Source organism: Camelus ferus, unplaced genomic scaffold (genome assembly GCF_009834535.1).
Source record: "Camelus ferus isolate YT-003-E unplaced genomic scaffold, BCGSAC_Cfer_1.0 contig808, whole genome shotgun sequence".
Taxonomy (NCBI): Eukaryota; Metazoa; Chordata; class Mammalia; order Artiodactyla; family Camelidae; genus Camelus; species Camelus ferus.
The window spans coordinates 112872-119442 of NW_022589681.1; the positions used below are offsets into that span (position 1 = coordinate 112872).

Here is a 6571-nt window from a genome sequence, read left to right on the forward strand (position 1 = left end):
AGTCACTAATTTTACCAGTGAAAACCCCTTTTGGGAAATGGATTAAGCTAAACCGCTAAGCCTCCATGGTGCTCAAAGTTATGAATTGCCGAAATGATTATGTTAATTTGAACCATAGGAAACCTACAATATTCAACCATATTTGATCACCAAAATAGCATCTGGTAATGTCCTTTCCAGTTAGATATTTACTGGCCCTTGGAGTGAAGTTGTGATGAGGAGAACTGACCACCTCCAAGTAGCTGTCACATACATAACCTACACTCAGGTATTTTTAAATACATACATTCTGTGAAGTACTAATAAGGACACTGAAACATGGAGATGTTCTTGATGGTCCACTACTTGCAGGAGCAATAGGAAGTAGGAGAAGCTGAAGAGGAGTAAAACTGAACCACAACCATTTACCCAGTCACGCCCCTGATGACTGCCGCCCACTTGTTGGTGAGAAGGAAATAAGGACCATCAGAAATCACATCCACTGTCTGGGGGTTATGGTATATGAGTACTATTCTCATGAGAGAGCGTGGGATGAATCAGTCTCAACACATTCATTCTGTGGTTATCGCGATTAAGTTCGGAGTTAAAGGAGCCCTTCTCAGTCCTTCTCAGGGTAGACAGGTGGTCCTGTCTGCCTATTACAATAAAGAGCCTCCACTCCAGCCCCTGGGCCTCAGAGAAAGCTGTCATGTTGAGGCTTTCTTGTTTATTTTGATGTGGAATACGTTAAACTATAGAGCAATGGGAAAACAGGGAAAAAGTCAAAGCCCTCTGGTTAAGAGAATTTAAGAGTTAATACTTTTTTAAGACTATCAAATTGTATTTCTGAACTGCAATTACAGATATAATAAAAACTCACTCAATAAAATAGACATAACAAGACTCACAAGACCACCACTTACTGATTTTTGTAGGCATTACACTAGTATATCTGATGTGCGTGGTGTCTCTGAGTATTACTGATTCAAGAATCTGTTGAAGGTGGGAGAAATGCTAAATCAGTCTTGAGGATTGTGACATTTGTACAGAGTGATTGGCCTTTGAACATCATTTATCTCGCAGAGAGAAAACACATTTTAGTACTAATAGCTGGGCATTGGACAGGTACATATCAATGTAAAAACAGTCCTTACAAAAAGCAACCTAAGGGAACATCACAAGCATCCTACATTTTGGAAAGAAGCGACTTCCAAAAGAATAGCCCTGCTTTTCAAATATCTTTTTGGTGATTATTTTTGGTGTCTATTAGGCTTAATAAAAATATGACTATATTATAATAATCAAAGTATCTCGCATTTGTCACACTTTTTCTCAAACTGAATGAGTAAAGATCTTTGCATAAAGATTATGAGAATCATAATTATTCTTATCTTTTGTTCCATAATTGCTTTTTGGGGATATAATTTTCTCTGAAATTTGTTGAAACTAAGACTCAGAGATGTTAAACAAATTGGTGAAGGACATGGTTCCTTAGTGGCTTTTTTCAACATGCCATGTATACATAAGCAACCTTTCATGGCTAAACCAAGAAACTATTCAAATAAGGGGAAAAACCCAAATATTTATTGAGTGCCATCTATGTGTCAGGCACATTTTCGTGTGAGTCTTAAACTGATTATTGTTTCTCATTTTATCAACAACTATGTTGTCATTCAGTGTAATTCAGTTAACTTGTCGGAGGTTACATAGGCTGGGCAGATGGTCCCCAACTGCGGTCCTCTGTATCTCCCAGTTCCGGGTCCCAGCAGACAAAGGAGATTTTTAAAAATTCTGTCCATGAGAAAAAGTAAATAAATCAGGTGACCCTTGTAAATTATCTTTTCTTCAGCTTTCAAACTGGAGCTTTATTTTCCCTTTCCCATTTGGACTAACACATCTCCCAGCCCCACCCCCATCACCCACCTAGCAGGATCATGGCTATTTTCGTTGGCATTTTATCCTTGCATCTCAAAGAATCAATCTCGCCTCGTCTTTTGGCTCCTCTTGCACACTCGGTTCCAATGAGCTGTGTTCAGCTGTCAGCCTCAGCGATGAGCGGCTCTGATTCCCCGAGTTATTAGGGAGCATTCGGAGCGTCTCGGCAGCACCAGTACCGACAGTTGAACACACAGGAGCAGCTGGCTCAGTGGGGAAAGAGAGGGGCGGGGGCGAGAGCTATTCATTGCAGTTTATTTATAACTTGGCCCCGAAAGCAAGGATGGCGGTATTCAAATAGGAGAGGGTGAAAAGACATTTTATCCTAATTAAAAAGGTAATTAAGTAACACACCAAAGAATTTAAATCAGTGCTCTTGGTTTTTATGACAGATCTGATGGTATAACTATCCAGAAACCTTTCTAGAACAACAAATGCTGCTTCTTAAGCTCTGTTACTTGCTGAGTGGCCAACTACGGATGACAAATTACAGTGAGAATCGCCAGCAAGAGTGTCGAGATAAGTAAAGGTCCCTCTCAAAAGGAAACAATGCATAGAGGCATGAAATTTCCCGCTTGCCAAGACTGAAACTCTGTGCTCAAACTGCCACCGCTACCAACACTCCCTGCCCTGCCCTCGCCCCTGATCCAAGCTGTCCCCCTCAATCGGAGCCTCACCTAGAGGATCTTCCAGTCTTTCCACATCCCACTTCTTTTTCTGCAGCCTATTCCAACTCGTGGTCTTTCCTGTCATGACCTTCACTGGGCTTTCGCTTCCAAACATACTCAGATTAAACGCCGTTTTATTATTATGTATGTGTTTATTTTACATTTGATGCCCTATCTTCCTGAATATTATGTCAGTATCAAGTCCAAGTGCATGGTAATTCCCAGCCAGCTGCTGGCTAGATTTTGGAAATTTCAGAAGGCTTACAGTGTGGCTCAAAGTCTTGAATTGATCATTTGTGGTTTACAAATGAAGCTATTTTAATCAGATATATCTGTAATCTTCTGATTGTTATCAATATCATAAATAAATTATTTTTTATTTATTCAATTTTTAACTCAATTCTGGGTACTAGTTATATTAACAGCACTGAAATAGTTGTTTTCTTTAGACTACTTATATAACACATATATGATTATCTTCAAATTTATTTGAAAAAATTGCACAATGTATAAATGATATATATGTATGCATTCATATACATATACATGTATACATTTATATATATATACATATGACTATTTTTCCTTCAAATAAAGTCTAAGACATAAATATGTATATATATAGCCAAATTCAGTATATTATATACAATAAATATTTTAGCTCATGCTATTTAACGTGAATATAGGAAAGAACCCTTAATTAATCAAGATGATATGACACCAACGTCTTAATGTGACTTACCAAAACAAAACCCAACCAAAGTATTTGCAAGAGAATTATTCCTACCAAATGATAGTCCTCATTAATTTGCATGTACGTTCTTTGGTATGCTCAGGTAACCAAGGAAAAGTTGAGAAACTATAATATTGTATTTGTGTCTTACAAGAAATGCGTCATGACATGGCATGCAGAGACTTTTGGGTTGAGGAGTACTGAATTTGTACGTTGCCAAAGAAAAGAGTAATACCAACAGTTCCAGTCTCACCTAGGAGGACTTACAAACAATATATATATATACAGTCAATTCTTACAGTTTGTGGTACATTCTATACATTGCCACAAACACTGGTAGTGAGTATGGAACCATTGTTCTTAGGGGAAATACAGAGTTAGATTCCTGTGAGCCTCTGGACACATTTTAATCAACTGAGTAAATACATAAACTTGTTTTATGTATTATGTTCCTGTTTAATGACATCTTATTTAATATATATTGTTGGTTCATTACCAAAACCACAGCCAACAGCACTATATAACTCACACCTGAACAAAGTTTATCTGTAATACACATTTTCTCTGAAACGTACATCACAGCATTCCTAGGCTTAGGAACACTAAACAGCACTTCAGTGCTATGCTTAGAAACCATTTTACACAGCAAAATCACCAGAAAAAAGCACAAAAATGTGAAAAACTGGCACCTAAGAGACCTTAGAAAGGACACTTGTTAACAGGGTAAGAGCTGAAACATGGCAGAGAATTGCCTTGTACGACTCAGCTGGGAACATGTGCACTGGGCAGATTTTTTGCTGCTCTCTGCGTGAATAGAAATGACGATGAAAACCCTGTGAGTACTGATTTGCAGATTACAAATAAGTTTTTGCAAATATGGAATCCAGGAAAAATGAGGGTCAACAGTACCTCCCTTTTAAGTTTTTGGAAAACTATCGAATTGCCATAACGAGTATTACTTTTGTTAATACAATGAACTATTTTACCCACTCATTTATAATTATTTTGATTTTATTATGAATACCAAATTAAACACAAGATAATGAATATATGTGTTTGACAAAGGAAGATTATTGATCCCAATAGGAATCGAAGTTCTCTTGGATGTAATTCCCAGTACTAAATTCATTCCATCTCCTTTGTCAGGAACTACATTGTTTTTCCATTTGCATAATGGAAATATGAAGTGTTTTGAGAAATGTAAACGGATTTTTATTTTTACAGTCGGACCAAATGTCTGAATGGCCTCAGTGGACAAACTTGGAATGTAGAGATTTTGTATCTTTACAATGAACAACCTTACTGAGTTCACATTTAACAATCAACTATTTATGATTTCAAAGAGACATAAGTAATGGTTTTGTCAAGTGCTAGAATAAATTAACATAGAAATTTCTGAAGTGATAGAATATGGATAGTTACAATGTTAAAGATCCTTTTTGATGCTTTTCTTTAAAATCCTCTCACTCCCAGGCAGACTGTAAGATATGGTTACATACTTTTCATGTACAAAAATTACACAGATACTTAAATATTTTTACTCTATAATTTACATAGTGATGAGAAAAACATATTCTGTGCTTGTTGTAAAGGAGATTTTATTTGAAGTGTCGAAAGGTGGATACACTTGGCATCATGTTACTTTTGGGAACTTGGCCTTAATTCAGTTTCATCAGATATTTCTGTGGGTTATAGCATAAGTGTCCTAGCTGAATGGGGACCATGGCTTCTGCTTCATAGACCACCATTTTGGGGAAAAATAATATTTACATTTTTCTACGGCTTTTTCTCAGTAATATTTGTGCCCTGAAAGATGCTCCTAATTTTTTCCAAAACCTGGGAACTAGATGGAAAGTCTTTTAAAAAAATTTCAACCTTGTTTTTATTTTCTCTGAAGTTAATTTAATGGTGACACTGACATTTCCCCAAAAGAAGCAAACAGAGCTTCCACACACTGCTTCTTCTTCTCTGGCCCACTGGTCTCCATAACAACAACAACAAGAAAAGAAGACATTAGACTTTCTAAACTCTAAAGTACAAATATTGGCAGTTCCCAGTGTTGTTTTGTTTTGTTTTGTTTTGTTTCCCTCTGCATCTCAAGCCCAATGAGGGTGAACAGTAGTGAGTTCATGAGCTTCTCCAAGTGAGCCTAGAGGGCTGAGCTCATCCCCGACGAGCTGTTCTCTGAAGCTCTGGTGTTTACCAAATGTGTCAGATGGATAATGTTCATTAATGAACCTGAATATCTCGAAGCAGAGCGATTCCTCCAAATATTATGATGTTTTAATGACACTTGTAATAAGACCGCCAAGGACTACCAGCGGCTAACAAATACACATTTCCAAATGTAACATTAGTAAGTGCTGGAATGCAGCAAAACCTTAAAACTGGTATGTGAAAGTGTGCTGACTCTGCCTCCTGAGGACCTCAGAAATGAATAAGTGATGAGCAAGACATCCCCGCATGCAGCGTTGCGGCTGTGAGGAGATGGAGCAGGGACGGCATTTCCAGTGATTTGCATTTAATACGTAGAGGAGGGAGAGGGAAATGAACTTAGATATAAAAGCACAGAAAGAAGCAGAGTCAATAAAAAGGGATAAAAATATATCAAATTATGTTCTTTCATGAGAAGGAAAATGAATTCCCGTAGAGTCTCCCAACAATCATCGTGAAAATGTTATTGAAGTGCCATTGTCCAGTGCAGCTTCTATTGACCTCTTCCCACCAAAGCATTGCCCTGGGACCGCCTGTCTGCTTGTGACATGACTTTCTTCTTCCTACACAACTCCACGGTTTTGATCATCACTGAGTGTGGAAGTCAGTTCTTTCCCTACTTCATCTGAGAGACAGAAAACACATTCAACTTCTCTGTGGATCTCTGTGGAATTCCATGGGCAGCTTTCATATTCCTGAGTCTGTGTTTTCATACTTCAGTTGAATATGGTAGTTTCTTTTTTATTATTAAGTAACTAACATGATATGACTTGGAATCCATATCCGTTCTTCTTTTTTTCCTCACAACAATTCTTACTGTAAAAATACTAAAAACTAATAAACCTAATTTCTGCTTCACCATAAAAAGATTAGTGAAATGTTTTCTGAAGGGTAAAAAAAGACATTATTAATAATGTGTAAGATAGATTTCTTAGTCTTCTTATCATTTTATTCCTCCTCTTAGAAATAAAATCCATTGTACGTATCATTCATCCATTTAATAAATATTTACCGAGTGCCTAGTCAACAAAGAGGGATGTAC

The 6571-nt window shown here is 37.1% G+C and overlaps 1 long non-coding RNA gene across 3 annotated transcripts in view; it reads left to right on the forward strand.

The window, feature by feature from the left end:
* The window catches only part of LOC116662618, a 28307-nt gene extending 25452 nt beyond the window's left edge, over window positions 1-2855 (forward strand). Inside the window, exons 6-7 of one of the 3 annotated variants that reach the window (XR_004318591.1) lie at window positions 352-491; window positions 2307-2855. This is a non-coding gene — a long non-coding RNA (uncharacterized LOC116662618). Of the gene's footprint in view, window positions 1-351; window positions 1108-2306 lie in introns of those variants that run through there. The other 2 variants (XR_004318592.1, XR_004318590.1) reach the window with 2 other exon arrangements.
* Window positions 2856-6571: the final 3716 nt, after the last annotated feature.